The sequence below is a fragment of the Lagopus muta genome, chromosome 2, assembly GCF_023343835.1.
Source record: "Lagopus muta isolate bLagMut1 chromosome 2, bLagMut1 primary, whole genome shotgun sequence".
NCBI classification, from domain to species: domain Eukaryota; kingdom Metazoa; phylum Chordata; class Aves; order Galliformes; family Phasianidae; genus Lagopus; species Lagopus muta.
Window position 1 is genome coordinate 98,610,969 of NC_064434.1, and position 25,110 is coordinate 98,636,078.

General features: G+C 36.9%; 2 long non-coding RNA genes across 3 annotated transcripts in view; one reads left to right on the forward strand and one right to left on the reverse strand.

Moving 5' to 3' along the window:
• The first annotated feature begins 361 nt into the window (after nucleotides 1-361).
• LOC125689624 (uncharacterized) lies at nucleotides 362-20,511 on the forward strand. Of its 2 annotated transcripts, none has more exons than XR_007375366.1 (7): nucleotides 362-2,709; nucleotides 11,933-12,106; nucleotides 12,495-12,702; nucleotides 14,727-14,855; nucleotides 16,558-16,662; nucleotides 19,891-20,028; nucleotides 20,402-20,511. It is a non-coding gene; the product is annotated as an uncharacterized LOC125689624 (long non-coding RNA). The 2 variants fall into 2 exon arrangements; XR_007375367.1 differs by lacking the exon at nucleotides 362-2,709 and adding an exon at nucleotides 6,279-6,429.
• Nucleotides 20,512-21,263: 752 nt separating this feature from the next.
• Nucleotides 21,264-25,110, reverse strand: part of LOC125689625 (uncharacterized) — a 30,662-nt gene continuing 26,815 nt past the window's right edge. Inside the window, exons 2-3 of the long non-coding RNA XR_007375368.1 lie at nucleotides 21,699-21,799; nucleotides 21,264-21,368 (exon numbers count right to left, since the gene is read on the reverse strand). This is a non-coding gene — a long non-coding RNA (uncharacterized LOC125689625). The remainder of the gene's footprint in view (nucleotides 21,369-21,698; nucleotides 21,800-25,110) is intronic.

The window sequence follows — 25,110 nt, forward strand, 5'->3', positions numbered from 1 at the left end:
CCAGAGGGTTGTGCTATTGTACAAAGGGATCTCAACAGACTAGAGAGGTGGGTTGACAGGACCCACATGCAGTTCAACAAGAAGAACTGTGAAGTTCTGTACCGAAGGTGGAAAAATCTGCAAGAATGAGTGCACCTAGCTGGAAAGCAGCTTGGCAGAAAAGGTTGTCAGTGTCCTTGTTGGGATCAAGTTGACCATCAGGTGGCATGCACTCTTGCAATTAAAAAGAAGGCATCCTGGGCTGCACTGGAAGGAGCACTGCCAACAGATTAAGGGAGGAGGTTCTTGCTAGCTCCTCAGCACTGGTGAGGCAAGGCTAATGAAGAAACTGAGTTGTCAATTGTTCTGGAGCTGGGTCTGAACTGGACAAGAAAATGTTCATAGGGTGAATCTCATCAGTGCGTACAAATAGCTGAAGTGAGGGTGTTTAAAAATAATAACAATAAAATAGAAGGCCAGATTTCAGAATGTGATGGTGACTGAGGCCTGGATGAGGCTGTCTAGAGAGGCTGTGGAGTCTCCACCCTTCTCTTCAATCAGCACTCAGAAGCTGTCTGTGTGTGGGTGATCAAATCTAAATTGAAGAGGGGTTGGACCAGATGACTCCCAGAGGTCCTTTCTGTGTCTTTCTGTGATTCTGGAGTGAAAAATTTCACTAAAACTTGTTCACCGCTGTTCCACATTAATTACAGGGAAGGAATAAAAATAACATGTCTTAAAAGTTATATAAGCTCCAAATTTGCTCACAGCATTTCAGCTGATGTCAGGCAGAGTCAGTCTCAGGTACAAAAATCCACAGGAAGAGGCTGGCATGGAAGCAAGTCTGTATTTTCATTTTGCTGTCTCTTAAAAAGCTCAGCACTCAGCATTTGCTTTGAATTTCATGTAAGGTTTCATTCTGTATTCCATTAAAATGCTGATAATTACGATTGTAACTGCCATGGTTCACAAACAGAATACTACAGCCTTATGCTGGAAAAATATTTTCTGTATGGTGAGAGAAGTCCAAAATGGTGACATAATAACAGCCATGAGACTCTTTACTATGAGAAATATCTCTTAGATTCATTACAATACTCTGGGAAAGAAAAAATAAAAGATTTTTCTGTTTATTTAGGAGATGATAATAAAAGAACAGTACATTTAGATCGCAACAAAAAAAGTTATCTGATTTTGAGTTTTTAACTTCCTTTGAAGTAATTAGGAAATTCTGCTGTGTCCGTAATGAATAATTACTATAACAATAATTATAGTCTAGCTTCATTTGTTTTTAGGTGTGGTAAGGAGAAACATATTTAGAAATCAGCCACAAGACAGTAAAATTGATTTCTGATTTATCTGGTACAGCTCTATGTCTCTCACTGAACTGGGTAATAATTGATTGCTTGAAGCCTTGTAGTAGTAGGTAAAAATTGATAAATGTTAAAGTAGGAACAGTGTTTTATAGGTTCTCAAGAATTGTGGAGCCTCCATATTTCTTTCTCATCACCAGCTCTAGATCATGAGGTGAAATTTAAAAGATGCTTCATCTTCATAAATTACATTCAGCGGTTCAGAGCCCTTTCTCTGCAAGAAGCAAAACAAAACCTTTAGTAACACAGCACGGATTAGTAATGTATGAAGTCAGGTGAGCTTTTTATGGTTCAACATATGGTTTTAGATTAGCTGATGTGATTACACTGAAAACCAACCAGCCGTCTATGTCCACATCCATAATTTCTCAAGTCAATATCTGCAAAGTTTATTGGTATTGGTAGCTGTCATCTCATGACGTAAAGTGTTGTAAAAATTAACAGATTTATCTTCTTTTTAATAAAGAAATTCCAAAATATTTTAATAATGTGAATTTATTTTATTGCAGGAAGTTGACTTTCTAAAAGTAGATGACTGTTCACTTTTACACTGGGAAAAACTTTAATATCTTTATTAAAATATAGGGAGCAAGATCTTTCCTCATTTCCCTCCTGATGCTCCATATACCATTAGCAAAAAAAAAGTCTAAAAGTTACCCAGCTGTTCATTTTAGATGCCTCTCAAGGCTTTCATCTTAATATATAAGAATATAACATTGGAGAGAGATGAAATTATGTTATTTTAGATACTTATGGGTCTCCTGCATTGAATGTAACTTAATACTCAAATTAAGGTACTACTTTAGGGGTCCCTCTCTGATATTTTATACAAAGAATAGCTTTTAAATGACTTACATTAATTCTTGTCACACAGGAAATCTGGGATAACAATGCAACAGTGTACAATGTAATTTATAATTGTGAGCTAAATACCATTGTTTGTTTGAACAACAAATGTGATTGAGTTGCAGAACTTTAAGGTAGTTTATCAGCATAAAATCCTGAGACAAACTTTAGAATTTACTTTAACTTAATGTGTTCAAACTACACAAGAAATTAATCACAATTAACTACTTGTTTTACAATTGTTAGATATATATACCTGGTGTCATGATTTTGTGATTTTTGGTTTTCGATATTCCACATCATAACATCATGTGGGGCGCTGGGAGTTTAACTGTCAATGCTCAAGTTCTGGGTACCTGCCTGGAAAAGAAGATGAACTACATTCCCCAGGGGACTTTGCGGTCATAGAAAGGAGATATAACTCCTGGCAAGGTGACCTGATGCTCGTTGTCAGCTCTCCTCCCGTCTCCCTGCTGCTCAACTGGACTGCGCATCTCACCTCAGTGTTGTGGTATGTCCTATCCACCTTTCAGACATTCTCTCTCTCTAACTATATTTGATTTATTAGTTTCAATTCTAATTATATTGTATTATGGTGTGTTATCTTGCATTCTGATACTGTATTTAGTAAGTTAGTTTGTTTCTCCTCAGATCGTTGCTGCTGTTTTTAATTTAATTATTTTGGGGTCCCCTTTTCCGTTTCTTCCGGAGGTGCGGATTTTGTGAAATCCCTCCGCCCCGTTAGTCACGGAACTGGGCTGAACCTGCCCGTAAACCTGTTGACAACGTACAAATAATCGCAGCATGATTGATTTTTTTTTTTCTTTTTTTTTTTTTTATATCAGGTTACTAAACACATATTTTAGTTTCATAGTTATGCTTCAGTGAAATAAAAAAGCAGTAACTGAAAAAGACAAATACTGAAGCAAATTACACTTCTTGTTCCTTAAATGAATAGGAAACACAGCAGGCAGTAAAGCCCAGACCATGTCTTTTAGTTCTTCTGCTTAAACTTTGAGGTAGGGCTCCAATTATTTATCTGCAGACTACTTTGCTTAGCGATCAAAACCACTTTAATCTGTGAATTCAGCAGGTTGGTACCTCAACAGTGCCCGCAACATCTGTGATCAAACTGCAGTTTTCATTTGCAAATTGCTGAGAAAGGTAATAAACTATTTTGTTGTTTGTTTATTTATAAAACCTTGTTTTTTAAGGCTGCAGGCTTATGCTGATTTTATTTTATTTATATTTTTTTTCCTGAATCAGAGTACCTCCTGCATGACATGGACCATGACGTTTCACATTGCAAAGTTATTAGCAAACCCTGTTGTCTTAGGAAGACCACAGAATATAGATATTTTTTCTTGTCAGTATTGTTAGCATTCTGTGTAAGTCACTCTAAAAGTAATTCTTTGTATTTATTTCTGGAAACTACAACAGATAGAAAGACCACAATGACACTATTAGAACAAGTTCTTAGCTACAAAATACAGTCACTACCATTAGCTGTGCATTTTTGCCTGTGGTGAACAAGAGCCCACGTGCTGTGCTCATGGAAATCTGTATGGCCATCCAGAATGTGGCTCACCTTTCATGTCACTGTCACCTCTGGTGAAGTGTACCGCTCACTGTGCTCACATCTATTGTTTGTTCTCTGGTTTCCCTAAGTGGTCAGGAAGTGTTGGTCGGGGCCATTTTTTCCTTTATGTGGGATTTCAGTTGCATCCCTTGGTTCCATACACGCTTCAGTGTTAGACAGTATTCTGTCATACTGCCCCTCTACTTCTATCTGTTGCACAGCAACAAAATGTAATGGAATACGGGTAGGATGATTCAGCCTGTATGGCCATCCCACCAACGTTTTCCTCTGACACCGTCAGTCAGCATAGTAAAATAAGAGGCATTACTTTCAGAGAACACATCCAGAATATCAATTAATGTGATGAAGATTTAAAATGGAATTACGAATAAGATTAAGTCATTATTTAGCAATAGTTGTCGTTCCTCTTTTTCTTTAGAATTAATTTATCTATTGCCCTGAGGGAAGATAGAGGGGAACAGGTAAATACAGCCACGTTCTGAAAGAATTGTTTTCTCACTGAATCACGAGGCCCTACATAAACACTAATGAGCGTGTCCCTGGGGATCTGAAATATATATTTGTACCTGTTTCACATTTTCCCCCCTTCTAACTCCAAACTTTTCTGTAACTTCATCTGGAACACCATCTCAGCTGAGAAGCCTGCAAGGTTCTTAGGTTTCTCCTTAGCCTGCTCACACGCAAACTTTTCTAATATAATTAGCATAAAGAACTGTATTCTCTGCATACAGATAAATATTTGTGTGGTTTTCATCAGCTTGAGCTAAGAGAAGAGTGATAATATAATCTGAAGTTAGCTAGACTTCAAGGTATTGCTATGACTTGCCTCTGGGATTTTCTTCAGTGAGCGTTGCCCTTAAAAACACATAATACACAGGCTTCTCTCCAAAGGGCCAGGCTTTTCTTCTTGTCCATAATAGCTACAGCATGGATGCTATGAGGTAAAATGTATAACTTCTTTGATCCTTGCTTGCACTATTAAGACATTTATTTAAACATTTATTTAAGCTTTTTAAGACCAATTTCTTCAAAAAGAAATGGAGCTATTAAAAAAAAATATATATTTTGCCTATATCATTAAGTTATTGTGGACAGTGAGTTTATGCTAGGATAATGTGGCTCAAACTGAGTGACAACATTTCCTGTTTACAAGAGGATGTTTGCATTTGGATTTGAGCCCCGTATGTAACACAGGCCTCGTGTGCCCTTTGCTCGTAGTAGGAGTAAGCCTTTTATAAATACTCATTCATAGAATCATTTAAGGCTAGAAAAGAACCTGTAAGATCATCTGGTCCAACCTTCAACCTGTTACCAGCATGCCCAGAGAATTTGCTATTAGTTTTCTGTTTTCCCATTCTCAACTTAATGCAACTTTTGGGAGGTTAGTGGTGTGTGTGTGTGTGAGAGAGAGAGAGAGACAAACATTATGCTCAAAAATAAGTACTCCACAAAAGCAGTATTTTGTGCTGAGATAGCATACAAACAATGCACATAGCTTGTTTTCCTAATCATCTGTGCTTTTAGAAATAGACAAGCAATAGAGTCTGAAAAACCAATAAGCAAACATAATAGGCGATTCCTTATAATCCTCCTAGTTTTTGAAAAAGGACTGGAGAAACTAAGAGTAAGTTTATCAATTTTAAAATCTAATGTCGCTTCTGAAAGAATAATAGAGAACTGCCAGTTTTTACATAAAGGTTTGGCTTATATCTTTATCCAAAAAGAAACTTGGTGAGTCATCACATTCATACAGTATTTTCCTTAAGCATTTTCCATTTCTTCCCAGTCCAGATCACTCCTGTAATGAAAATATATTGTCATTTTATTATAAAGTATCATCATATAATATGACAGCATCTTTCATTATGGAATCTAATTTTTTTTTCTATTGAATTTAAATTGCTTTTCCTTACTCATTACATGTCTTTGCTGTAATTCTCATTACATACATTTTTCTTTTGATAATTTGCAGACATCCATAACTTCTGATAACTTCGTCTCCAAGGACAGCAAGATAAATAGGGTATCCTTAAATAGTTCTAATCTTCTTGATCTTAAAAGTACAACCACATATTATGATGAGTGTTTAGCAGCATACAAACAGAAAAACTTATTGGTTCATCTTGAAATAAGTATAGCATTAGAAATGAAGATAACCTCTAACAGTGAGCTTAAGTCTTCAGCTCAAAAATTTTCAGACAATATTTAAAACTTGGATTGATTTATCATTGTATTGAAGTGCAAGATTTCATAATTTGACATCTTATGAAAGTTTGAAAAGTCTTTATTTTTTCTTAAAAGGGGGGGGTAATAGGGTAAAAATTAAAGGATTCTGTATGGGTATGTAGAAAGAAAGAGTCTTCTCCTTTATGGGTGCTTGGTCAAGACAGAGAGAGCCGTCTCAATTTTTTGCTGGATTGTTGTAGGAATGAGGTTTCTACATAGGATTTATATCTTTCTTCGTGTAGTTTGGATCCAAATTCACAGTCCTGTGACAAGATCTCTGAAGGTTGTAGATCTGGAAGGCTGGATCTCTATAATGTTTAGAAATGAAAACAGAACAAAGCAAAAAACAACAACAACTACAACATAAAAAAGAGCCAAAGCAAGTTTAGACTTGAAAAATTCCACGTAAGTATGACTGCTTCACAAATAATACTGATAATGTCAATTTCTTTTTATGGACTGTTATATTTTTCTTTGGATTCCACATTTTTATTGCTGCTGCCTGTTAGTACAGAAATATGAAATATAGAAGTAATCCTAAAACACTGAAGTTTGTGAGAATGGCCACACTGGTAATTACCCATAAGCCTTCACAACACAGCAAGAAACATTTCTATGATTTATTTTTATTGCTTAGAAAAATCTGGAAAGCCTGTACAATATGCCATGTCCTGATATTAGCTTTACCTCGGCAACCTTACTGAAGCTTAACTAAATGAAGTAATAAATTCAGAAATGTGTTTCTGCATGCATTTGTTTCATAGATTTATTATAGATAAATCCACTTATAAAATGTGTCAGGATGAAAAGTCTACGCTGCAGAAACTTCCTAAATTCTGATGCAAGTATTACGGTCTCCGTTACCAATAATTCTTAAAAGTAGAGCATTTAGTTTAATGATGATCGCAGAATTGTAGAATCACAAAATGGCTTTGATTGGAAGGGTCCCTAAAGATCATTCCGTTCTAACGGCAGCTGTGGGCAGGGCTGCCCCCCACCAGCTCAGGCTGCCCAGTTCCTATCCAACCTACCCTCAGGCTCCTCCAGAGATGGGGCACCCACAGCTCTGGACAGCACTGCCAGGGCTTCATCGCTCCCTTAGCAATGAATTACTTCTAACATCTAACCAAAATCTCCCCTCTGTTAGTTTAAAGCCATTCCCACTTGTCCTATCGCTGTGAGACCGTGTGAAAAGTCAATCCCACTCCTGCTTGTAAGCTTCCTTTGAGTTCTAGTAGGCCACAATGAGGTGTCCCCAGGATCTTCTTTCTCCAAGCTAAACAAGCCCAACGTGTTGATTAACTGAGGTTCTCCATGTTTGAGGTCAGCTCTCCCTTTTCAGTTATCAGTGGAAATATACTCTCCTTTGCATTTCTCTTCTGCCTAATATAGCTAAAGAAAGCCTTGTTTTTCACATCCCTTATCTTAGCTTTCCTGATCCCATTGCTGCACATCCAAACAGCATCCCTACATTCTTTCCAGGCCACCTGTATCTACTTCCAGTGCTTATGTTTTTCCTTTATTCCCCCTCAGTTTGCCCAGCGGGTCCTCTCTTATTCACTCTGGTTTCCCAGGGGATCTGATCCAGCAATTCCTTAACTGACCTGAAGGATGGTCTCCTGAATTTCAAGGTCCTGCCTCCAATATTTGCCAGGCCCACATTCCTTAAGAACACAAACTCATCCAGGGTGCTGCAGCCCAGGCTGCCTCTGATATTAACTTCTATAATAAACTCTTCCATGTTGATCAGCACCAGGTCCAGCGAAGTTGCACCTCTGGTGGATCTGTCCTGAACTAGAAAGTCGTTGTCAGTGCACTCCTGGAGCAGCCTGAACTCAATTTAAGAAGAATAAGTTCTCTTGAGATATTAGGGCTACACAGGTGGATATAGAAATCCATGTTAACTCACTTAAAAATATTTTATCTATCTGTGGTAAAAAATGAAATTTTCAACCTAATTGAAATTAAGTTTTGACAATTTTGTTGAACTGCTCTGGAAACAATATGTTTCTGCAAAACATAATTTAGTCAAATGTGTATTTTTCAGAGGAAAACTGATTTATCAAGAAAACTTTTCACTAGTTCTATACTTCATAAATATGCTACCTACATTTTACGGTTGTCCGTTGCTTATGGTGTCAAAAAGCAAAAAAGTTATAGGCATTTTCATTAGAACTTGTTCAATTAACCCTGTGGACCTAATGTCTGATATGTTATTTAAATAACGCCAAAAATTAAGATCAGAAACTAGTATGTGGATTTGTTCAAGTTGAAGAAACCTGTAAGTATCTACTTGTCTTATATATGCATTCCATTTGAAATATCCTGTAGGAGCAGGTTTGCGTGCGTATTTGAGCAGGTAAATGCTTATGACTTTAACATGCCCATGGGCCTCTGTGCTGCACTTTCAGCACACCTGTGTGTGCATATTAATCTTAAAAGGTATATGAATACATGAATAGTAACCTCCATCAAGGCCTATTTGGGGGGGCAAATATATTTGAAAACGTGACTGCAAATGAGATCTCCAGAATAGCAAGTGATTTCCTTGTATCAGCCCCATTTCTTCATGTCTCCATGAAAGGATGAGGTTATGCATGGTTTCTGGTAAGGTAGGTATGAAATTATCTACACGCTTATCCTGCATTCATATGCATCAGACAGCAGCTTTGTTTTCAGCAATGCGTTGTAGATTTCAGTGCATTGCATTGAATCTGGCATAAATGGCTATTCCTTGTGTGTGTGTATCTGTGTGTGTGTGTGTGTATACATATGCATATAGTTAATTATATTGTTTATTGTTTAAACCGACTTGAAAATTAGGAGGAAGTTACTATTATTCAGCTGAAATTATTTGTGTGGTATCTGCCATAAAGTTGATATTACATCTTGGAACTGCCTAGTAAACGTACTATCAAAAAGAAGAAAAATGACCGTTTGATTCATAGGTTGAATTCCTACCTTCAGCTTGCGGGCAATAATACTTCATTTTAACCAGTGAAAATTTTATCTGTTGGGAAACAATGGTATGTACAAACTGAGTTGTGAAAACATTGGTGTGCTTTTCTTTGCAAGTGCACGTATGCATGTAAATGAGAACGAAGTTTGGCTTAGAAGTTACAGACAGAGACAGTATTGTTACCCAGAATTTTCTAAGGACATCTGCAGCGTAGCCTGAGACTCTTCCTGTGGCTAAAAGCAAACGCTATGCTTTTGAGATCTGAATATAGTAATCTGAAGCCTCTTCAATGCAGAGAACAAACGTGTGTTGTTTTAGTTTGTGGGACTTCATCAAATGACAAAAATTGAAAGTGTTTTTCACTGGCGAAGGAAACAGCTTGCATTGCTATGGGTCATGAGGAACCAACTAAAATTTTATGCTGTTAGCATACAGATGTTAATACTAATGCATCTAAGCGGTAGTGATATTTTGAACCATATTGAATAGTTATTGGAATATGTTTAATTCACATGCAAATATTTGATGGTGTTAACAATCTAAGGAGAAGGAGGCAACCCTATTTCAGTGTGAGCTGTGTGTAACATACGTTGCTATGTGCACATATACGTTTTCAATCCAACTCTCATAATGAATACTATCAGAATATGTGATTTAATCTTTTCCTGTTACAGGCTTATTCTGTTCAGCAAATTTACATTCAAATATGTAAATAGTCCTGCTGATTGGCACTGCACATTTTGGTGACTTTTGATTCATACGGAAATGACAAAGAATAGCTTCTTACATAGCTTTCATATTCTGGAGATGGGATTTCATTTTTCTGAGAATGAAGAACATTTCAGAGAAGAATATAACATAGAAGAGGAGGCTCAGGGGTGACCTTATTGCTCTCTATAACTACCTGTAGGGAGGTTGCAGTAAGCTGGGGGTCAGCCTCTTCTCTCATGTAACTGGTGATAGAGCTAGAGGGAGTGGCTTCAAGCTGAGCCAACGGAGATTTAGGCTGGACGTTAGGAAATACTACTTTTCTGAAAGAATGGTCAGGTACTGGAATGGGCTGCCCAGGGTGGTGGTGGAGTCACCGACCCTGGAGGTGTTCAAGGAATGTTTGGATTTTGTGTTGAGGGATATGGCTTAGTGAGAACTATTGGTAATAGGTGCGTGGTTGGACTGGATGATCTTGCAGGTCTTTTCCAGCCTTGGTGATTCTGTAACTATTCTGTGATGATCTGCTCGCAGCCTGCAACTACTGGAAGTGTTGTTACCTTGTGCTTTAAACTTCCCCTTGTTTTCCATCATTTTTCCCATCTTGGATAATATTAGAATGGCAGGACACAACAAAAACTGTAGCACACACATGCAGTGTTTGCACTGGTAAAGGAACAGGTTTACAATTTTTGTTTTAAATACTCGTAAATTGCCATAATCAATAAGAAGGTCTACTATTCCAGGTTGAGTGGATGTGTCATTGATATGCCAGAGGAGATGCCTGAACCATGCTGAAGGAACCCCTTGATTTTTAATAAATTCAATAATTAGTAGAATAATACTACAGTGTGACGTATACTGTGCGGGGAAGAGGCATTTATATCATCATCTTATGATCATGAAGATGACTGTAGATACTTGACAGTGCCCAACAAAATGTGCTTGAGAATAATATTATTGGCTTTAGCGTTTGACATAATTTTCTAGCAATTGGATACAACATAGAAAATTGTTTTATTTGTACATATATTTATGCCTGTTTTAGCATATTTATTGGGGTTCATTGTCTGGCAGTGCTCTTGTCTATGCTTTTACACTTGCAGCCTTCAGAGAGGGATAACTGCCTCAATTTGAAATTGGATGATAATCCTGGCCTTGTGTTAATTCTTGAACCACGTCTGCTTATTTGGAAAAATACTCCCTATCCCAAGCAAAACTGTGCAACTATGCAAATTCTTTGAGAGCAGAGGTGGTCATGTCCACTGTCCTTATGCATCCTGGCACCGGTTATTTTCTTAGCGTGACAAACTATTTTGCACACTGTCTATGCCTCTAAAATTCCCATTTATTGAGGGAATACCGAGACCCCTATAAAATTATTTTCAAAAAGAAGGATTCAAGTTAGTACAGATCACAGACTTTTACATTCAAAGCCACATTAAAGAATTTCAAAGGACAGAGCATTAGCTCTACCTACTACAAACATTTTCATAATAATGCCTCAATTTCATAATAACAACAATTTAATGGATTGAAGCATCTCTTCTTTTTCATCTCTAAATTTGAGCTGTGATTCCTTTGAGAAATACAGTATTTTGACAGAGGGAATAATATATAGAATGTTCTTATTTCAGAGTTAAATTCTATATGCCAGCCTTGTTCTGGATCATTTAATCCATTGCACTGAACATCTCTGTAGGCGCTGTTTTGTTTCCTTAGCCTCCGTATATTATTTCTTGACATCTTCTTGTGCATATTTACTACAATAAGGTGAGACAATAATTCAGAAGCATGAAATGCATGAAGGCAGATTTCAGATCCTGTATTTAATGCCGTTCTTGTAGACAGTTTAGGTAGTATTTTGAACGAAATATACGGTGCAATAAGTTCATACAAATATTGAAATAATCTTGAGACTAAACACTTAAAATACATAAATGTGGCTGTCTGTTGGATATTGAGAATGCATCTTAGCTTTGGTGATTCTTGATTTTGGAGAGTTTATGGTGAAATATTACTAACACCTTTCTTTCCTCGTTTTTCTCAAAAGATAAATTGATGCACGCCTCATATTTGATTTGCATTATCACATGTGAAAGACGGTAGGGGACCTTCTGTCTGTTCAGTTAGCTTCCCCAGTGTGACTGCAGAGAGTACCTGAGAATGCTTCTTACACTGACTATTATTTTCTTTTATTACACTACATCTTATGCAGCCATTTGTATTCCTCATCTACAGGATTACGTATCTGCTGCCAAGGCTGGAGGAATCTGAATTACAACAGGGAAGGCAATTGATTGGTGTTTGCAGAAGAGGCCGCTTGTCAGAATGCTTACGTGAGCACTGCTTGTTCTCCAACATGCTAATGACAGCTGTGACACAGCCTTTCCAGGCCGTGAGAATCCAGCCAAGGTGTGCAAATGATGCACTGACAGTGGTTTTTGATGGAAAGAAATAGGTCTTGTAACTTCCATTCTCTCCTATTGCTATATGTGTGCAAATTCTAGTGCTGACAATTACTGCTGACTGATGAGCAGCTCAGAGCTGCATTGGGAATAAGAAATCACATTTTTACCAGAAGTCAGATGAAGATACATAAGTGAAAAGAAAAACTGAAGCAACTGAGAAAGCGTATCTTACATGGAGAGTCTGGCAAACCTTCCGAGCAACTTCTAGTTGGGTTTAAAAGATGGCCTTCCAGTCATCTCCAGCACGACAGCTGATTTCACACTTAATGCAGCATCCACCCATGATTTTTTTCAGCTCCTTTTTTTTTTTTTTTTTTTTTTTTTTTTTTCAGGGCTTAAACACTGAAACCCAATGGAAATTAGGAAGAGCAAGCCCTGTTGTTGAGCCTAACGCATAGTATGAAAAGCTCTGCTGCCAATGCAGGGTGCAAACTAGGAAGGTTTCTGACATCAGAAGAGTGACGCAAGTGGCAGATCCATCTCCACGGCCTGCACATGACAGACCCTCTGATGAGAAAGGTGACCCAGAGGAAAAAAGAGGTGAGAAAAAATCTTGATATTTGGTACTTTGTCATGCCTGGGTGCCAGAACTGTGGCATGTGAGTAGTTTGTAAGAAACCAGAGGATCTAAAATTGAAGCTTGATGGTTCAGATAGACACCAGATAGTCCCTAGATACTTTCCTAGATGCTTGCAGTAGTGCGTAGCTTCAGCAACAGTATGCGATTTCTACTTTGGACAAAGCTGTACTGGGGAAATGCAAAGGGAGAAGAAGGTGAGGACATGATGTATACTTGAATAGAGTAAGGCGAGGAGCAAGATGTAGTTCTTTGGTGGATTTTTGGCCCACTCGTTGCTATCAATAAGCTCTGTCAACAGTGTTACTTGGATAGTTGGGGTCTGAAGGAGGTTGATTGTCTCGGTCTGCTGACACAGCCTGCGGCAAGGTCCAGGAAACGTTTAAGTGTTTTTTGCTTTTGCTATTAGCAGTGAAGTGGGCAAATATTCCATGTTGCCAACTGACAGAAAGAGTTATTTACTGGAGAGCTTGGAAAAAAAAAAAAAAAAGTCTAATGAACTGGAAATCCTGCTGTTTAGCCTGTTCTGATGATAAGCGTAGCACTGTATCAATTGCTGTCAACACAGCAACTGTCACTTTTTTTGGAAGTTTGGATCTTTTGAATGCATATTTTCAATTAGTACTTCAGACTTCAGAGCTGTCACTGCCTTACATGCCACTGCTGCAATCACAAGTCATTGCTTATCAGACTGTTTGTTAGCATGCACTTCTGCCAAAAGTGTCAATGCGGGCAGTTGTAAGCCTTAACAAAATAGTTTTGCGTGTGCACATCTGTGTACATTTGTGCCAGAGGAGAGGAGAGAGGAGATAAAATTGCATTTTTCACTGCTCAAGAGAAGAGCTGTTATGATTATGCAATGAGGACAAAACAGCACTAAGTTTACAAGTCTTTACATTAAAAAATGACAAACAAGTGGGGAGAAAAAAAATACGACCCTGAAACTATCAGGTAATGGCAGTTGGATTCGTGCATCTCAACATCCTTTGGTAGCAAGTAGACAGCCGAAGTTAGGAAAACTCCCACAAAGCACAAAGATCTTTGTGAGAAACAAAAAATAAGGATTTGAGTTAGTGTGTTGTTGACAGAAAAACCTGTACATGCATATCTGAATACCATCAGCAGATGAACGTTTTGGCTTAGAAGTTGTCAAACAGTAACTAACAATCCAGGCGGTCTGAAATTGTGTGATGTATCCAACATCTGTCAGTAGTACTTCTGACTGAAATTTAAAGATGTTGGGAAAAGTCCGAATTTCTGACTGAAAATAGCAAGTGTGAATGAATGTGAGGAGCCGTTATTTATCCCATATAGAGAAGACTGCTGTTCTAGTTCTTGGAAGACAGATCATCCTGTTACAAAAGTCTGGTTTGTGAATACTTAGCCAAGATAGGAAACTACCAGTCTTTACTTGTCCAAAATGGACAGTGTTTAACTAAAAAAATCAGTTCACTCAACTAAATGTATTTTGCTTGAAGAAATTTTTTTTTTTTTTTTTAATTTTTGTGAGAAGGTAATAATAAATAGTATTGTTGTTTTTTATCTATTACGAAGCTTTTTATGTACCTAAAAGTATTATATTAAGAAACGTAAAGTTTCATTGCTAAACAGTGTTTCAATCTTACTTGGCAATATCCTTTCATCTTTGTGAGAGAAATTCTGAATTAATGAGTGTTATTTTTTCTTAAAAGACTTTTTTTTTTAGTAGTCTTTTGTTAAATTCTTGTACATGGATTTTACTAGATGACCTCTTTTCATTTCAATTCAAGACAAATGTCTTCTGCTTGACTGCCAATGACTCCCATATTAACATGGTAAAGAAACAAGCAAAATTGTTGTCGTGGCATATCTATTGTGCATGACTGTAATTACATACACCAGCAGCTGATTTTCTATGATGCTGTGTGTAGTGAACAGTGAACCTGGATGCAGGGAAAATCAGCCTTATCTCTGATGCAAGACTTTGCATGAATATTTTTCCCAACAGCAAGAAAACAAAACTTTAAAGAGGCAACTGCATAATAATGCAAATGCCTAACACAGCCTACTGTCAGAGTAGGCCTGCCAGTTTTATGGAGAAAGAGAAGGATATGGGATCTGAGTCAATAAATCTAAGGTAAGTGAAGTTTGTCATTCACTAACAACTTAATACAGTCCATGGCAATTTTGTTGTTATTGTTTAATCCAATGGAAGGAGAGAACTGAAAATAATTGCATGTTTCCTCCGTTAAGTAAAGTAACTTTCTCCTGACTTGAAACTACTTGCTAAGATGTTCAAGGCATCTTCTTCAACTTTCACTGCATTCACAGCTAATTCCTTCTCTAGGTTTTTGATATATTTTCTGGATTTCATTATATCGTGGGAGTGATTGTTTAGTCCTGCAGATTTAAAAATAACCTTTTTGTTTGTGGTTATTGCTGCTAAGTAAGTTTTCATTTTATTTTCCTTTGTCTTTTAAACACTTTGATTTTCTTCCCATCTTCTCTCATACACAAAAATTAGAAGCACTAGAAAAATCACATTCCAGAAGGGGGATTGTCTTGAAGCTGATCTTTTCCTAAATGTGAAATCATGCACATATGGCACAGTGACAGAAAGAAATCCCTCCAGTTTCCTGTTTTGACACTCCTGAGTCAGGTTTTCAATTCTTCAAGACCGCAAATACAGAATTGCAGCTTTATGAATACCATGCTCTCTTACATTGTCTAGCAGCTGGAGCTTTTTGAATGCCTGATTATAATGAAATGAAAATTTAGAACAATTTTTTGGTCGGATTAGAGTGCAAACAGCACAGCTCATCTGCACTGAGCACTGCAAAAAGACCTTAGGACTAAGAATCTAATGTTGGCATCTTCAAAAATGGATGTAGCTACCAAAGAGTTGCAAGACTGTACAGAGTAATGCCAACTTAAGACCTGTATTATTTGAGTAACTTAAAATTTTTCCCTTTTGTCAATATCAAGTTTTTGTTTTTCTTCTTATTTAATTCTAGCCTTTGCTTCTATGTGAGATGGACTTCGTTTTCTGAATGAAAGTGTACTTAGCGCACCTAAATTACAGAATGTTTGTGTATGCATACACGACTACATTTAAAATGTTCCTTCACAAAGATCAGGATCTACATACAATTTAATTATTCTTTCTTATACAGACTGCCCTTTCTTGCAGTTTGCATGTTCCTAAATTCTTCTTTAGGTTATATTCACTAAGTTCCGCACTTAGGTATAACTTTAGGTTTTTAGACAAGCAAAAAAACCTCTTCAATGTGGAAGCCAGCTTCCTTTCTCACCATCCTTATTAATGAATAACTTAAACATCCACCTTTCATGCTTTCTAAATGAATTCCCAAACAACTGACCAATTTGTAATGAATGTTCAAAGGCAATTAGTATTCTAGGGTGCATCCCTCTGCCACTCCTGCTCAAGTTGTTCAAATATTTAGAGTGTCAGACAGAAAATGAAAATGAATCTATAGTTTGATATCCACTGGGGACGCCCAGGCCCTATTCTCAGCTCTCATAGAAAGTGGAACAGCTTTGTCTGATTAGCAACTATTCCGGAATATAAATCAGACAGGATGTAAATTAAATTTTAGGAGATTCAAATCCTAAATGACAAAGAAGATAAGGCACTTTGCTTGTCTTCAGTGTTGTTTTTTTTTTAAGTACAAAATTCTTCTTTCTCCTCCTTCTTTGTTCTGTGGTTGATGTAATTGAACTCATTCTCATTTCCAAATGCTATCATACAACTTAATTAATGTGGTTTTCATATTGACATGATTTTTCTGATTTCTGTTCTTTATTTTCTTTTTTGTCAGATGCTGTATGGAGTCCGGAGGTGGCCTCAATGAACTTTACAAGTCTCTCCCAACTTGGGACAGTCTGTAATTCTGCTGTTGTCTTTCAGGTTGTTTTAAAGAATGGTGAGATGAACAAACAAATGAAGTTTTACTTTCTCTTATGGTAACTTACAGTAATATTTGCAGTCTTCTGAGTCTTTTTTTAATGTGATGTTCATTTTTTTTTTTTTTTTACGTGTGCTATGATGTGAGAATGCTATTGCAGCATCTCAAGAAGGGACTGTACTTCTCTCAGGTTCGTTTTCTTGCCCACGATTCTGCTACTACCTTACAGGATAACGCAAGCCTTTCTGAAAGCTTATGCGTTCTTTGCAAATTAATGGCAATCACCAAAGATTTGTATATAAGTAGATTATTTTTAATATTTGAGTTAATGTCCCTTTCATACATTGTTAATTAAGGCCTTTGAGTCTAAAACTATTCACGTTTTCTCTGTTTTCTTCAATTCCTTCCTCCATGATCTCCACAGCACTGAGCTGCCAGGGCTGCACAATTTGTTTCTTTATGGAAGCATTCATCTATTAATGTACAGAAAGAATTGGAGACAATAATCATAAGTTACATTGAAAAGGGTGATTGTGTGGTGGGCCTTTACAACCAAAACTGACACAGTGTTGGAAGGAAGAAGTGAAGGACTTCAGATGGTACAGCATGTCTAAAAGTCTCTCTGCTTAGAGAGGAAGGAACACGAAGCGCCTGTTAAACACAGGACATGGGTCTTCCTGCTCTCTGTCCTTTTTCTTGTTTAGACACATTATGTCTTTCGTGATTTGTCTTCACTTTTTGAGTCTAGATGTGCACCTTCTTTCACTCGTTACGTGAACAGATAATACTTTCCCACATTGCTTGCTTGCTTTCATGTGAAGGGAACAGAGAACGTATGGAGACTCCTTAGTGCAGACAGTCTGGCACAATCCCTCTGCAGTGCAGAAATGTCTGCTCGGGGAAACCCCTATCCCCACTGAAATCAATGAGGATTTTGGCATTTTCCTCTGGGGAAGCGGGAGTGACTGTATTGCTGTTTGGCTCAAAAGTTAATGGGCATCCTTAGTCATCTAGCTCAATTCTTGTGGCTCAAGTTAATGCCGATGTGACAAAGTGACAGAGTTCTTTATCTAAGTGATCCAATGAGCAAACTATAAATGTTACCCAGAGGTTCACACAGGGATAATATTGCTCTTGTGTTGGATATGAAGAGAAATTCTGCTTTGCATGTATGCAATTAAACATAAAGCCAAAGCATGGCTCCAAGTCTCCTTTGCTGGCACGTACACCTCCTCAGTCTGCTTTCGTAATATTTGTGCGTACTTTTAGATACTCAGTGCTTGCTCATACGCAAACTGCTTAATCTTCCACCAATTTAACTTGTAGTATCTGATAGGTAGCGCTTCTTAATACATCTGTAATGGGAACTGCTGAATCACAGCCTGAACCCCTGATTGATCACCTGAGGTGAGCAATGAGTCAGCCACAGGAGCACAGGTGAAGGCAATTCACCTGTGCTACTGGAAGGAGTGGATCTTTGCTCCACCTCTCCTAGACCCATTTAAGAGCTGACTACCAGTGGGGAAGTATCTCTTCTGGAGATTCACTCCGCTGGAGTCTCATAAGTGAGCCCAGGATATGGGTAAGTGTCCTATCTTTGCTGCTTTAGTGTAATAACTATGTAGCCAAACTCTATATACATGCTCTAACATCTGTATATTCATTGATTGTACAACATCCAAATGAGAAAGATAAAGTTTGGAATATGATGAGTGCCCAGCAAAAAGAAATAAACAAGAACACACAAGAAAAAAATATATATATATGAATTTGACAACTGAAATGACTTGAGACTTCCTGTAGGTTTTAAAGTAGTGGTACAGTTGTACAGTATCTTACAGTTATACCAAACCTACTAAAGGGAACTGACATGATTTTTACAGGCATTTAAACTTCGTGTTACTTTCCTTTCAAGTAATCTATTCCTCATAAATGCTGTAAATTTTCAGTGTACCCAACTTACCTGCACAATGGACCATGGCTTTCTGAAGGTCTATATATACCTGTCTGAAAAAGTCATAAGATAGATCATAGAATAGATGCAGGAAGTGTAGGTGTAGAGAGCTCACCTCCGTACATCCAGCGCGGTGTCCATCGCCCCTTGCTCCGCATGCTGCACAAGTGACATTCAAAAACAAATCAATTCCAATTGTGTCAAATTTCCTGTTAAACCAATTTCCAACTTTGTGCCCATTATGTTTGGCACCATTTCATTACATTAGAAAAGTGATGAAATTTCAGATTAAGGTATTAACACAGGTGTCCTTTCTAAGTTTCTCAGGTGTTTTTAGATTCAGCACTTACAAGAAGCACTTAGTTCCAAGCAGTTCATCATGAATTCTACAAATAACTTTTAAATACAAACAATTTAATTCATCTAAACTGACTTAAATAGGAGATGGCACTAAAGTGCATCATTGTCTCCGTCACCGCTGCACATTCAAGCACAAGCAGATACCAACTGTGCCTCCCAAGGACGTTAAAACTCTCACAATCAGACTGCGATACCTATGACTTCTGTGGGATTTAGGTACTTTAAGGGTTAGATGGTTTGCTCTAGACAGAAGTAATAGAGACAAGGAAATGTAATGCAATTTCTGACTTCATAAACTGAAGGCATGGTCCTACAGCAAAATTCTTCACGTTATCTAGTTTTGAGCAATCAAGTTATATGTTTTCTGTATCAGAACAGAGGTTGTCTTTGACAGCCTATGTAATCACACCAACCACTAGCTGTCAAACGTTAGATGACTGTTAACTTGCAAGGCTAAAAATTGCATTTGTTAATATCTAAATAAATATTAAATATAAACTAAGCTATACCATATAGCCTTGTGCTCATTGTTTAGAAGGCTAGAATGCTGAAACATTATGAGTTATAAAATTCCTTTTTGAAAATTCACGTACACCTTAAGTTAGTCTCCAGGGGAATAAAAATTAAAAAATAAAGAAAAGTAACAATGAGGAACACTGCTTTGAAATACCTAAGTTAGACTCAATGATAACAAGCAGTTTTTCTCTTGAATAGCAAGCAGTGAATTTATGTGGTTTGTAATTGTTACCTTGATTGATAGAATTCTTGAATATTTTTTGAAGTAAAACTCATTCTGACTTGACTCTGTGTTATCCTTCAAAATGATGTTTTGTTTCCTGATGTCAAAGAAAGTCTGTCCATTATCTGAAGGCTTCAGCTGAGACAAGACATTTTAAAAAGGCTTTCTGGTTAAGATAAAATCTTTTCTGAAGTGTGGACAGATCCCAGTGGACCTTGAACAGTCGAACATCATATGGAAGCCTCCTCCACCTGTCTCCCTGGGGATAGGAAGAGCTCCAGCAGTCCCATGGGCACTGTCTTTTGAAGGTGGTTCTCAGACAGCTGAAAAGGTAAGGTTCCTCATTTTTGAGAAATACTTCCTTCCTTGGGTCTGAAGATTCTGTAAGTGAAATAAAACAGAGCAGTGTTCAGGCTGGTTCTTTTCCTCTGTGGCTGATAATAACACCATCTGCTCAAGGATTATCTGCAAGCAGGGTAAATTCATTGAATAAACTGCTCATGCCAGATTGCTCTGCTCTATATAGCAATGCACAGTTGTTGATTAATTAAAGTTCCCCAGTGAGAAAGGTACCTGTTGTTATCTGTACAGGGAAACTAAGGCAAAAAGAGTTTATCTGTCCTGCCAGTAGTAGCTCTAGAACTTAGTTTTGAAGTGTAGATTGGAAGATTCTATCCCATGACATTGTCATGTTTTCTTATTAGTTTTTTGAACAGTGAGAATTCAGGGAAAGAACTCTACTACAGTGTCTTTTGTGCACGTACAGAAGAAGCTGCAACTGCTAGGGATAAACACTGAAGATTGTACGTTGGTCATCTGATGTCAGACTGCAGACCCTGGCTTATACCCTTAAAATTCATAAGTCAAGTTTATCTTCGGCTGAGAGAGTTCCGAGGCAGCCAATCATAGCTGCATCTTGCAAAGGTGCACCACATGACCTGGACTACTACGCTGATCCTTCTGCCTAGAAATAAGTTAAATAAATATGCATTTGAACTTTATTCATTCCTCCTTCCTGAAAAGGAAAGATATGGCTCAAAAATAGGATGGAAAGGGTTCAGGTATTAATCTACTGCTTAGCCAACAGAAGCACAACTGAGAGATACATGTCACATAAGCAGAAATACTGATTGGCAAATCACATTTGAAGACAACCCAGGAGAGTCACCAAATAAATAAAAATATTCCTTCTTGCCTCAAACGACCTAGAAAATAATTTAAGCCTTTTTACTTATGGATAATTTATACACAAATACTTGTTTCCATCTTCTGTGTACAGTTTGTGTGTATGCTTTTGTATAAACTTGATTTGGGTTAATAAGATTTAGTGTATATAGAATTTGAAAAAGATATATATTAAAATTGCCACACCCATAATATTGTACTGTAGTTTAAACAACATATGTCAATATTTGGGGAAGGAAAATGTAATATTGAGAAGAAGCTTTGATCCTTGAGAGAGTCACTGAGGAAAAAATAAGTTTTTTGGCAGTGAAAATTCAAGTCCCACAGTATGAGTGGGACATATCTGCAGAATGCCTGCAAATCAGAAGCTGCACGCAAGATAGGCAATACATTGACATCTGCCGTGTCCAGTGGGGATCTTGCTGCTTTTCTGTGGCCTGATGTTGTCACTGTTAATAAAGATGCTCAGCAGAACCATCAGTACCACTGTGGAAGGATAACATTTGTGCATTAGTAACAAAATTGAATTTGGAGAACACTGCATGTAAGATTAGACAAGGAACAGTTTGAAGTTGGAAAAGAAACACATGTAAAGTACTGTTCTTGTGCTAGGGCAAGGTGAGGTGATAGTTAAATAAGATCAGGTTAGATTGGTGTATAATAACACCCTGTACAAGCTACTACTTGATCCTGATTCCTTCAGATCTGGATAGACAAAGATATACCAACAGGTCAGGCCATGGGTGTGTTTAAATTGCTGTTTCACTTCAAAATTCAGAATAAGTACTATCAAACTGAGAAGATGCAAAAAAATACCTGGCCAAGGACACCAGAAAGGAAAGGGACTATTTTGAAAGTTTGCCTCAGGCCTTTGCAGTGATGTCATTTTCTCCATTCATTTAACTTCATCCTGAAATCTGATAGTAATTTGTAGTAATTAATTGTTTACATTCCCTTCTCGCAATTCATAAGCATTTGCCACTCTGCCAAATTAGTTTTTTTGTTTGTTTTACTTTTAGCATGTTCTTCTACAACAGAGACTAAGTAAATTATTCTCTACCTTAGTATTACATTTAAAATGTCCTATTGGTTTCACATCAAGAAAATTATCACTTCTTATATCAGTAATTTCAACTGGCTTCTAATACATGAAAATTAGTGCTAACAACTGGTAAAATTCCACCAAAACTAAAAGGTTTTTGATGTGCTGCTTTTCAATTGTAATAGCTTCTCCTGAAACACACAGTGCCCTTGACAGCCAAGTACAACAGGCTAAATTCTGGTCAGAGATGTTCTGGTGGTGATCCAAGTGGAATTAAATTAATGAAAAGATTATCATATTTTCCTTTTACACGTAGGTGACTGACTTCATTCCACGTAACATGCTCACACTAGGAGGTGAAGAGATAAGCTGTTTGAAAGTATGTGAAGTGCTAAGTGAATACAGCTGATGGCTGATGTGAGACAATGAAAAGAAAGTAATACCTGTGCCAATACATTTTGTACTAGAAGAGAAAGCCTGATATTTATCTGAAATACTTTAGTGGCAACACTATTTTTTGCCTGGCTGTAACCTCTTAAGAGTATAGAGTTTGGATGAATTTGATAGCAGGTAGCCTAATAAAGAATTTCAAGTTCCTTTTCCTTAAGTTCTTGTAGACAAGATAAAAGAGGTAAACCTAGTGATTAAAGAGTCCAGCAGAATTATGTTGGATTGTTGTTATTTTTTGTTTGTTTCCAAAATAGCAATGTTAACATTATTATCTAGTATACAAATGTCAAGAACTTAGTCATGTTAGACTTCCACTGATCATGGAGGAAGTTATACTTATTACTATTTTTAGTGGGAAATGACTTCCTGAACAGAGTTTCTCCATTAAGCTCAGAAATTCACAATGAACTAAAATGTACTCAGCTTACTTTGCAGGACAGAAATGGACTACTTAAAAACAATAGCACTTGTACATGGGTGTGTACAGAGACACACATACACTGTTCCTTCAGAGAATACCACTTTTCACTCCAAGTCTACTTCTTGCAAAGAGGCCCATTATTTTTTGCTTATGAAATGTTACAATTCCATGCAGTAAAATGTACTGCAGAGCCCTACCTAGGTTGTCACCATGCTGCAAGCGGCAAGACTTATAGTTATGGACAAAAAAAGGCAACTTCCTGCACATGCATAATAAAAGACTTAAATGTTTTCCCAATATCTGTTTAAAATTTATTACTTCTAATTAAAAAACATCCTTCAGATTTACTGCTAGAACTAATGGTGTAAGAAACAAAGACATCTTTCTTCCTGCTTTAGTAGTCTAGGCAGTGGGCCAGTATGTTGTGCAAGATGTATCTACTTTATTTTTTTTAAGTGGGGGGCAGTTTATAGAATGATATTTAAATAAACTGTATTTTTCCTCAAATGGTTTATTGATAGTGGCATCACCTTGTACTATCCTTGGATTCTAGCTGCTTACCATTTCTCTGCTGTGCCTATAACATCAGTCTGGGACTAAACTAAGATGCATGAAACCGTGACATGCAATTATCCAAGCCCCACTATTCCAATCCCCGCCCTTCTAAATTAAGATGTTTTCAGGGATCGACCTTTATGCAGTACATCCCTCTCTCTGACAACTCAGGTCACCAATCCTGGTGGGATCCTCTGTCTCACCTTTTTCTCATCCCAGTCATCACTGTTATAACCTGAGTTGACTTACTGATCAGTTCATGCCTCACAGAAGCACCCATTTAGGTGACAAATGTTGTAAGATCCTCTTTAGAGACCAAATATCAAAAAGTCTCTTGACATATATGTGGGACTCTCATACTACAGTATCACGGTACATATTAAATGGAAGCCTATAGAAAAAAAACACAAGGCATCTACTTATATATTGAATAACACATCCTTGTTGTATTGTATTTGAAAATGTTAAAAAAATTCCAAATTTTTTTTTTTTATGACAATTTAGCTAAAAACAATTTTTTGGTATTGAGCTTTTGAGAATCTTTCAACAATTTTATCCATATAATTTAGACACATACGTTCATAAGAGATTGCAGTAATAAAGCAATTCACCACCTTAAAGATCTGCTTTCTTACCATTTTAATCTCCCTATATCTGACGTTTCCCACACTATTAACACAGTTTGAATGCTTATTATGTGAATAGATATGTATGTAAAAAGAACTCACAGTGCAAAACTTCCAAGGTTGAAATGACAAAATAGGAAAACAAACACACACATACTTGATATTTATATCAAGTATAAATATATATATACACAAGATATTTATATATATTTATAAACAGATATTTAATATATATAAAAATATTATATATATATATATATATGTGTATATATATATATATATATATAAAAACACACACACACACACACACACACATTGCATTCTTAATGTAATTAACACTCAATCCAAATCTGAAAAGTAGAGAAGGAAGATTTAAAATTAGCCTTGTGTTACACTAGGTTAAATAATGCAATCTCATATGAGGAGAAAACCAGAAAACAATCTGTTGTGGGTTTTTTTGTTTGTTTGTTTTTTAAATTACGGGATACTCATATGAGACCATTTTTGAATAGGTGGGATGTCATTCTCCCAGAAGAAACGAAATAACAATTCAGAATTGAGGAACTGAGTCAAACAGTATTCCCCCCTCTTCTTCCTCTAAAACTTGATAAAAATGTGTTTATCTTGGTCTCTCACTCAGTGACAGTATCACAGATCCACCTCTTGCATTACTTTCAAGGAGTGATTCCAGTGACCAACGCATATAAAACAAAACATACAAGACAAAACAAAACAGCTTCTTATTCATCTAAAGCATTTTTCCATGGTTTTGATAACATGATTCAGCTGACTTGACTGAAGATTTTAAACCATTTAGGTTAGCAGTAAACAGAAAATGCATTTCTTGAAGAAATATTGTTTTCATTCCTAAACCATTAACATAACTAATAGAGACTGGGGGTTGCAAACAGGATAAATGAATTAGACATGCAGGTCATACTGAAATTTAGAGAGGTTAAAGTCAAAACACCGAGATGCTATTTTAATATTCTATGGCAAAATCTCTTTGGTTCCTGAGCCTGTAAAACTGAATAATGACTTTCATATTCCAGGCCAATTTCTAGCTATTGCCTTCATGAATAATATCTGAAACCTAGCCCTCTAAATGAGTTAGATTTGCCCAGACGATATTAA